Raw genomic sequence first — 9,780 nt, forward strand, 5'->3', positions numbered from 1 at the left:
AAATCAAATGATTTTGATGTTTATATGATATCACTATTGCTTCTATGCTTGACTTGATCTAGTGATAGCATATGATATGTTTATGGGCTTGTAAACCTAGTGTTTAATCTAGAAAATGAGCTATAAGTGTTTAACTCAACATGGTACAAGATAATCCTTATTTGGAGATGTGAAGAAGCTTGTCCTTGGATCAAACCGAGTTAAAAATCTTTGGCAAATAATCTAGATTGGACCAAATTTGGGAAAATAATCCTCACCCCATTGATTGACATTGATAATCTCGACCCTACAAGTAATACTATCTATATTTAGAACCTTTATGGTCATTGATGACAAAGGGGGGGAGAAACAAAGATAGTAGCAAAGATAGTGAAAAAGGGAAAGAAACATAAAAAATATCTTGATATATGACATAGGGGGAGAGAAATGACAAAGGAAAGGGATCAACTAAAATTTTGAGCACACAAGTAGGGGGAGCAAGCTCATGAACTTGTATGGTGCATTTATATGTGCATTTCATATGTTTGCTTGCATGGCACAAGTATTAAATTTACACATCCATGCTTGTGTGATGAATGTTAGTTGTAAGATTGAATGATGAAATGAAATCACTAGATAACTTTTATTTCCAAGTAAGTCTTTACAAGTGGTATCTTTCTAAAGTATGTTTCCAAGTGGTATTGAGCTAACCATGGTGCTAAGGATGATATATTGGTGCACTCCGATTGGTATCACGCTTCAAAGGTCCATCTTTTATATCTTAGCATCATGTGGTAGACATTGACTCCTATATTTCCTATCTAAGCATATGTGCAAGCTACAATCCAAACTCTTAGCACATATATAGGGGGAGCAATTGCTACCATTTGGGGTTCATGAAACTTGTCCATATCCTTTTACACATGGTAAATATGCTTGGGCAAGCAACATGGATTCAATTGAATTTCAATTCATATCTTTGTATAAGGGTTGTCATCAATTACCAAAAAGGGGGAGATTGAAAGCTCTAGTTTAGTTTTGGTGAATTGATGAAACCCTAAGTGCTTACCTAGTTTATCAAGTGATAATGAGATAGGTAGCACACTTCAAGTGGAGAAGCTAATGAAGATCATAACATGACAATGGTGTTGGCATGGCGATGATCAAGGGCTTAAACTTGAAAAGAAGAAAGAGAAAAACAAAAAGCTCAAGGCAAAGGTATAATTTGTAGGAGCTATTTTGTTTTGGTGATCAAGACACTTAGAGAGTGTGACCACATTTAAGTTTGATAGCTGTACTATTAAGGGGAGTGAAACTCGTATCGGAATGCAGTTATCAAAGTGCCACTAGATGCTCTAACTCATTGCATATGCATTTAGGATCTAGTGGAGTGCTAACACCCTTGAAAATGTTTGTGAAAATATGCTAACACATGAGCACAAGGTGATACACTTGGTGGTTAGCACAATTGAGCAAGGGTGAAGAAGACAGAGGAGATGCCAGCGTCGGTCAAGTGACCAGACGCTGGATCTGAATGCATTGGACGCTGACTGCCTGTGTCCGGTCGCGCTGACCTGGTGGTACATTAGCTAGGGTTTACCACCGGACGCTGGGCTGTGTCCGGTCGAGGTGGACCGGACGTGTCCGGTCGAGGAAAACGGATTTGGACCCTTATTGTACTCGACCGGATGTTGGGGCTTCAGCGTCCGATCAGTTTTTCTGGATCGTCCGGTCAGCTTTGTAGCCGTTGAAATCTGATGAACAGTGTTTGAAGTTGGTGACGCATGGCGTCCATCGGGCGACTAGACGCTGAGGGCTAGCGTCCGGTCAGTTGGACCGGATCGTCCGGTCAGAGCGTAGTGTGCCCAGTGAAGGGGTACAATGGCTCTATTTAGTGGGAACTTCTATTTAAGCCCCATGGCCGGCTATGGCTCATATATTTGGTCATTTTTCATTGACATAGCAACCTTGTGAGCTTAGCCAAAGTTCTCCCACTCATCTCCATCATTGATTCATCATCATAGTGAGATTGGGAGTGATCCAAGTGCATTGCTTGAGTGATTGCATCTAGAGGCACTTAGTGTTCGTGTTTTGCTGCGGATTTCGCTTGTTACTCTTGGTGGTTGCCGCCACCTAGACGGCTTAGAGCAGCGAGGATCGTCGAGCGGAGGTGGTGATTGTCTCCGGCTCCGATCGTGGTGATTGTGAGGGGTTCTTGACCTTTCCCCGGTGGAGCGCCAAAAGATACTCTAGTGGATTGCTCATGGCTTGTGTGATCCTCATCTTGTGTTGGTTGTGCGGCACCCTATTGAGGGTTTGGCATGTGATGCCAATTAGCGCGTGAACCTCCAAGTGAATGAATCGCCACAACAAGGACTAGCTTGCCGGCAAGCAAGTGAACTTCGGTAAAAATCATTGTGTTCATTATTGCTTCCGAGGTGATTGGTCTTCATTGTTATTTATCCTTGTGATTGATTGATTTCTTCATCTACACGGCGGTATAACCTTCTTGATCACTCTCTTTATTTTACCGCAAACTAGCTAACAAGCTCTTTAGTGTAGCTAGTTGTGAGAGCTTGCTTGCTTGATTGGTGTGGCTCTTTAGTTAGCCTTTGAGAGCTCACTAACATAGGGTAGTGTTGTAGCTAGTGTGTGAATTGACACTATCTAAACTAGAATTGTGATAGGTGGCTTGCATTTTGAGTAGGCTAGCGCAACACTTGCTTCGCCTCATAATTGTCTAACCATTTTGTTAAGTGTTGTTGTAGAAATTTTTATTAGGCTATTCACCCCCCTCTAGCCATTAGGACCTTTCACCAGGTGCTCGAAGTCTGCAGTGGGGTTACAAACGAGAAGGAGAAAGATGGAGTGTACAAGAGGTCCGGTTGGCTCCGGTCGGAAGGGCCAAGAGCGACAGAAGCTCCGCTATGAGCTAAGTGTTCAAGTGTGCGCTTGAGGTTCAAACCTAGCGGTTCTGTGGTTGTGAGCTAGTGAACTTGATCGATTTAATGAATCTAAAGGGACTAATCTTGAATCAACTTGGTCTATTGGGAGAGAGCACATCCCCTTTTATAGATGAAGGGGGTGGCCTTACAAGTGAGAGGGAGAGAGTATGAATGCTTCTAAGCCTTGTTGCACACGCCGACGGGTACAGGATGATGGTAGGTGCCCACAACACTGTTGGATGTTAGATGCACATGGGAGGTTCTATCGTCCTTGTTTGGGTATGACAGATGTCGGTACCTGCATTTACTATTGATGCCTAGAGGCATGTGAGGAGTTTCAACATATGTGCTTTGGTATGGTAAATCCCGGCGCCCACAACATTGATGATGCCCAGAGGCATGTGGGGGAACCTTACCGTATGGGAGTTTAATGGCGCCCACAATACTGTAGGGGAAATGTAGGCGCCTACAACACTATTTGTGTCAGGGTGGTCACAGAGTACTGTTTCGTGCAGGGTACGATCCCTGGTGCCATGGTTTGACTTGTGCGCTTTGCCTTGCTTTTCTCCACACGTCTTCTGGTCCCTACCGAGCGGGCGTCCCTGGTCGGTTGATCCTAGTCAGCTCTGATCATGCCAGTCAGAGAAGAGCAGTGATGAAAGCTCTAGTTTGGTTCTGGTGAATTGATGAAACCCTAAGTGCTAACCTAGTTTTTCAAGTGATCATGAAATAGGTAGCACACTTCAAGTGGAGAAGCTAATGAAGATCATAACATGACAATGGTGATGGCATGGCGATGATCAAGGGCTTAAACTTGAAAAGAAGAAAGAGAAAAACAAAAAGCTCAAGGCAAAGGTATAACTTGTAGGAGCTATTTTGTTTTGGTGATCAAGACACTTAGAGAGTGTGATCACATTTAGGTTTGATAGCCATACTATTAAGATGGGTGAAACTCATATCGGAATGCGGTTATCAAAGTGCCACTAGATATTCTAACTCATTGCATATGCATTTAGGATCTAGTGGAGTGCTAACACCCTTGAAAATGTTTGTGAAAATATGCTAACACATGTGCACAAGGTGATACACTTGGTGGTTGGCACATTTGAGCAAGGGTGAAGAAGTTAGAGGTGAAATGGAGTTGGTCGCAATGACGCTGGCGACGGTCAACTGATCGGACGCTGGGTCGCACTGCGACCGGACGCTGAAGGGCTATGTCCGGTCGTGTTGTCAGTCGGCACAGTAATTAAGGTTAAGCACCGGACGCTAGGCTGTGTCCGGTCAAGCATGACCAGACGCGTCCGGTCGGCAAAAACATGCCTCTCCTTCGAGCAATCCAAGGTACAAGTTGATTGGCATGGCATACATCCTTGCTAAAGACATATTTAGTGCATCTAGTCATATTTTTAATCTTATTAGGACCTTTCAAGTGGTTCTATTTTATTAGGCTCATTCATGAAAATAAAATGATTTTGATGTCCATATGGTATCACTATTGCTCCTACGCTTGACTTGATCTAGTGATGGCACATGACATGTTTATGGGCTTGTAAACCTAGTGTTTAATCTAGAAAATGAGCTATAAAGTGTTTAACTCAACATGGTACAAGATAACCCTTATTTGGAGGTGTGAAGAAGCTTGTCCTTGGATCAAACCGAGTTAAATATCTTTGGTAAATGATCTAGACTAGACCAAATTTGAGAAAATAATCCTCACCCCATTGATTGACATTGATAATCTCGATCCTATAAGTAATACTATCTATATTTTGAACCTTTGTGGTCATTGATGACAAAGGTGGAGAGAAACAAAGATATTAGTAAAGATAGTGGAAAATGGGAAGAAATATCATAAAGGGAGAGAAGCATAAAGATATCTTGATATATGACACATATGACATAGGGGGAGAGATATGACAAAGGAAAGGGATCAACTAAAATTTTGAGCACACAAGTAGGGAGAGCAAGCTCATGAACTTGTATGGTGCATTTGAATGTGCATTCCATATGTTTGCTTGCATGGCATAAGTTCTAAATTTAAAATATCCATGCTTGTGTGATGTATGTTAGTTGTAAGATTAAATGATGAAATGAAATCACTAAATAACTTTCATTTCCAAGTAAGTCTTTACAAGTGGTATCTTTCCAAAGTATGTTTCCAAGTGATATTGAGCTAACCATGGTGCTAAGGATGGTATATTGGTGCACTCTGATTGGTATCATGCTTTAAAGGTCCATCTTTTATACCTTAGCATCATTTGGTAGACATTGTCTCCTATATTTCCTATCTAAGCGTATGTGCGAGCTACAATCCAAACTCTTAGCACATATGTAGGGGGAGAAATTGCTACCATTTGGGGTTCATAAAACTTGTCCATATCCTTTTACACATGGTAAATATGCTTGGGCAAGCAACATGGATTCAATTGAATTTCAATTCATATCTTTGTATAAGGGTTGTCATCAATTATCAAAAAGGGGGAGATTGAAAGCTCTAGTTTGGTTTTGGTGAATTGATGAAACCCTAAGTGCTAACCTAGTTTATCAAGTGATCATGAAATAGGTAGCACACTTCAAGTGGAGAAGCTAATGAAGATCATAACATGACAATGGTGATGGCATGGCGATGATCAAGGGCTTAAACTTGAAAAGAAGAAAGAGAAAAACAAAAAGCTCAAGGCAAAGGTATAACTTGTAGGAGCTATTTTGTTTTGGTGATCAAGACACTTAGAGAGTGTGATCACATTTAGGTTTGATAGCCGTACTATTAAGAGTGGTGAAACTCGTATCGGAAAGCGGTTATCAAAGTGCCACTAGATATTCTAACTCATTGCATATGTATTTAGGATCTAGTGGAGTGCTAACACCCTTGAAAATGTTTGTGAAAATATGCTAACACATGTGCACAAGGTGATACACTTGGTGGTTGGCACATTTGAGCAAGGGTGAAGAAGTTAGAGGTGAAATGGAGTTGGTCGCAATGACGCTGGCGATGGTCAACTGACCGGACGCTGGGTCGCTCTGCGACCGAAAGCTGAAGGGCTGTGTCCGGTCGTGTTGTCGGTTGGCACAGTAATTAAGGTTAAGCACCGGACGCTGGGCTGTGTCCGGTCAAGCATGTCCGGACGCGTCCGGTTGACAAAAACATGTTTTGGACCCTTACTGTAAACGACCGGACGCTGGGTGTCCAGCATCCGGTCAACTCTGTTGGAGCGTCTGGTCAACATGTCGACCGTTGAGATCAAACGTTCACTGTTGAATGCAGGAGACACATGGACGCCATCGAGCGACCGGACGCTGAGGAGCAGCATCCGGTCAGTTGGACCAGAGCGTCCGGTCGGCCCGTGTTATGCCCAGTGAAGGGGTATAACGGCTCTATTTCGTGGGGGCTTCTATTTAAGCCCCATGGCTAGCTATAGCTCATAATCTTTGGCCATTTTCATTGATATAGCAACCTTGTGAGCAAAGCCAAAGTCCTCCCACTCATCTTCATAATTGATTCATCATCATAGTGAGACTGGGAGTGAATCCAAGTGCATTGCTTGAGTGTTTGCATCTAGAGGCACTTGGTGTTCGTGTTTTGCTGTGGATTTCGCTTGTTACTCTTGGTGGTTGCCGCCACCTAGACGGCTTGGAGCTGCGAGGATCGTTGAGCGGAGGGTGGTGATTATCTCCGGCTCCGATCGTGGTGATTGTGAGGGTTCTTGATCTTTCCCCGGTGGAGCGCCAAAAGGTACTCTAGTGAATTACTCGTGGCTTGTGTGATCCTCATCTTGTGTTGGTTGTGCGGCACCCTATTGAGGGTTTGGCGTGTGAAGCCAATTAGCGCGTGAACCTCCAAGTGAGTGAATCGCCACAACGAGGACTAGCTTGCTGGCAAGCAAGTGAACCTTGGTAAAAAATCATTGTGTTCATCATTGATTCCGAGGTGATTGGTCTTCATTGTTATTCATCCTTGTGATTAATTGGTTCATTCTTCTACACGGCGGTATAACCTTCTTGATCACTCTCTTTACTTTATCGCAAACTAGTTGACAAGCTCTTTAGTGTAGTTAATTGTGAGAGCTTGCTTGCTTGGTTAGTGTGGCTATTTAGTTAGCCTTTGAGAGCACACTAACATAGAGTAGTGTCATAGCTATTGTGTGAAAAGATACTATCTAAACTAGAGTTACGGTAGGTGGCTTGCATTTTGAGTAGACTAGCGCAACACTTGCTTCGCCTCATATTTGTCTAACCATTTTGTTAAGTATTGTTGTAGAAATTTTTATTAGGCTATTCATCCCCCTCTAGCCATTAGGACCTTTCAAGTGGTATCGGAGCCGAGGTCACCGTTATTTGAGGCTTAACAACCTTCGGTATTAAAATGGCTCAAATCAACAACACCAAGAAGCCACCCCAATTTGATGGCTCAAATTATTCTTATTGGAAGTCAAAGATGACCACACATATCAAGTCAATCAATAGAAAGGTGTGAAAGGTGGTAGAAACCAAAATTGAGATTGAGGATCTGGAAAATCCCACTACGGCCGAAGAAGTGCTTCTCCAAAATAATGACGTTGCTCTAAGTGCCATTCATGATGCAATTGATGTGAGAACATTTGAGCAAATCAAGAATATTGAGATGGCTCATGAAGCTTGAAAGAAATTGGAAGAATCATTTGAGGGTACTCAAGCCATGAAGGGTGCAAAGGCATATATTCTCAAAGAGAAGTTTGCAAGCTTCAAGATGAAGGAAGATGAGAGTGTGCCGGACATGTTCCATTGGATGAAAGTGATTGTCAATGATCTCAAAGCACTTGGTGAAAAGATAGAGGACAAGGACTTCTCCAATAAGTTCTTGAGTTGTTTACCCGCAAGATTTGGCATGTTGGTCACCTTACTAGTGAGGACCGGTTTGAACACAATGACACCAAACCAAATCTTGGGAGATATTGACTGATGATGCTTATAGAGATGATGACGAGAAGGAAGAAAAGAAGGAGAAGAAAGATGACAAGAAGAAGAGCATGGCATTCAAAGCTACATCATCAAAGGGCAAAGCTAAGCAAGAGACATCAAGTGAAGAAGATGAATCTTGGGATGATGATGATGATGAGAAGATGGCTCTCTTTGTGAAAAGATTTGGCAAGTTCATGGTGAAGAAGGGCTACTGTGCAAGAAGAAAGAAATCTTCATTCAAGAACAAAGAAGAGTCAAGAAGGTGCTTCAAGTGTGGAAGCAAAGATCATCTTGTTGCTCAATGCCCATACAATAGTGACAATGATGATGACAACAAGAAGAACAAGAAGAAGGACAAGAAGGAAAAGAAAGAGAAGAAGGACAAGATGGCATTCAAGAAGAAGAAGGGTGGTTCATATGTAGTCACTTGGGATAGTGATGCTTCCTCAAGTGATAGTGATGATAACAAGACCACCAAGAAGAAGGTTCTTACAAGCATTGCTATTAATGAGAAGCCTTCTCTCTTCGAATCTTCATCATGCTTCATGGCTATGGCCACTAAGGTACAATCTTGTGATGATAAAAGTGATAAAGAACATGTTGATGATAATGAACATGAAAATGAAAATAATAGTGATAGTGATGATGATGAACCTACTAAGGATGAATTATTTGACATGCTAGAAGATGCTAAAGAACACTTTAACATTAAGAGAAGGGAATGCAAGAGCTTGAATAAGGAGGTAAAAGCCCTTAAGCAAGCCCTTGATGAACTCAAAGCAACTCATGAGAAGCTAGAGGAAGCCCATGAGAAGCTTGGCAAGGTTCACAAAAAGCTTGAAAAGGCTCATTCCACTTTGCTTAATGAACAAGATAAAAAGAAGCATGTTGAAACTTGTGATGTAGGTTTAACTTGTGATATAATTGATGAATCACTATCTATACCTATCATTATTACTCCTACTAACCCTTCTTGTAGCACTTTCACTTCTACCTCATCTAGTAGTGATGGTCTTACTTGTGATGCCTCACTAGTGGTTGAGAATGAGAATCTCAAGAAGGAGGTCACTAAGCTCACTCACACCTTAGCTAAGGCTTACGGTGGTGAGGACCGCTTGCTTATGTGCTTGGGTAGCCAAAGAACTTCTCTCTACAAAGAGGGATTGGGCTATACCCCCAAAAAAGGCAAGGCGGCCTTTGCTCCTCACAAGACTAGTTTTGTGAAGAACAATGGTCGGTTTTGCACTAGTTACAAGCAAGTTGGTCATGTAGAGCAAAAATGCATGAACAAGAAATCACAAGCTAATGTATCCTTCATAAATCTTGATTCATGCTATATGCTTACTAGGGGTACAAATGGTATAAAGACTAAGTTCATTGGTAAACCATGGATGGGCTCAAAGAAGAAAGCCATTTGGGTACCAAAGAGCTTAGTAACTAACCTTCAATGACCCAAGCAAGTTTGGGTACCTAAAAAGAATTGATCTTCTTTTGTAGGTCAATTACAAAGCTGGAGAAAGGCATTGGGTTTTTGATAGTGGATGCACTCAACACATGACCGGTGATGCAAGAATGTTCAACTCAATCAACACCAATGGCAATGATAGCTATGATAGTATCACATTTGGTGACAATGGCAAAGGCAAGGTCAAAGGGCTTGGTAAGATTGCAATATCCAATGACATGAGCATATCCAATGTGTTGCTAGTAGAGAGCTTGAATTTCAACTTGCTATCCATGGCTCAATTGTGTGATCTTGGATTCAAATGCATATTTGGAGTAGATGATGTAGAGATCATAAGTGTAGATGGCTCTAACTTGATCTTCAAAGGTTTTAGATATGAAAATCTATACTTGGTTGATTTCAATGCTAGTGAAGCTAAATTATCTACATGCTTGTTCACTAAGTCTAGCATGG

This window comes from Miscanthus floridulus, chromosome 17 (genome assembly GCF_019320115.1).
Source record: "Miscanthus floridulus cultivar M001 chromosome 17, ASM1932011v1, whole genome shotgun sequence".
NCBI classification, from domain to species: domain Eukaryota; kingdom Viridiplantae; phylum Streptophyta; class Magnoliopsida; order Poales; family Poaceae; genus Miscanthus; species Miscanthus floridulus.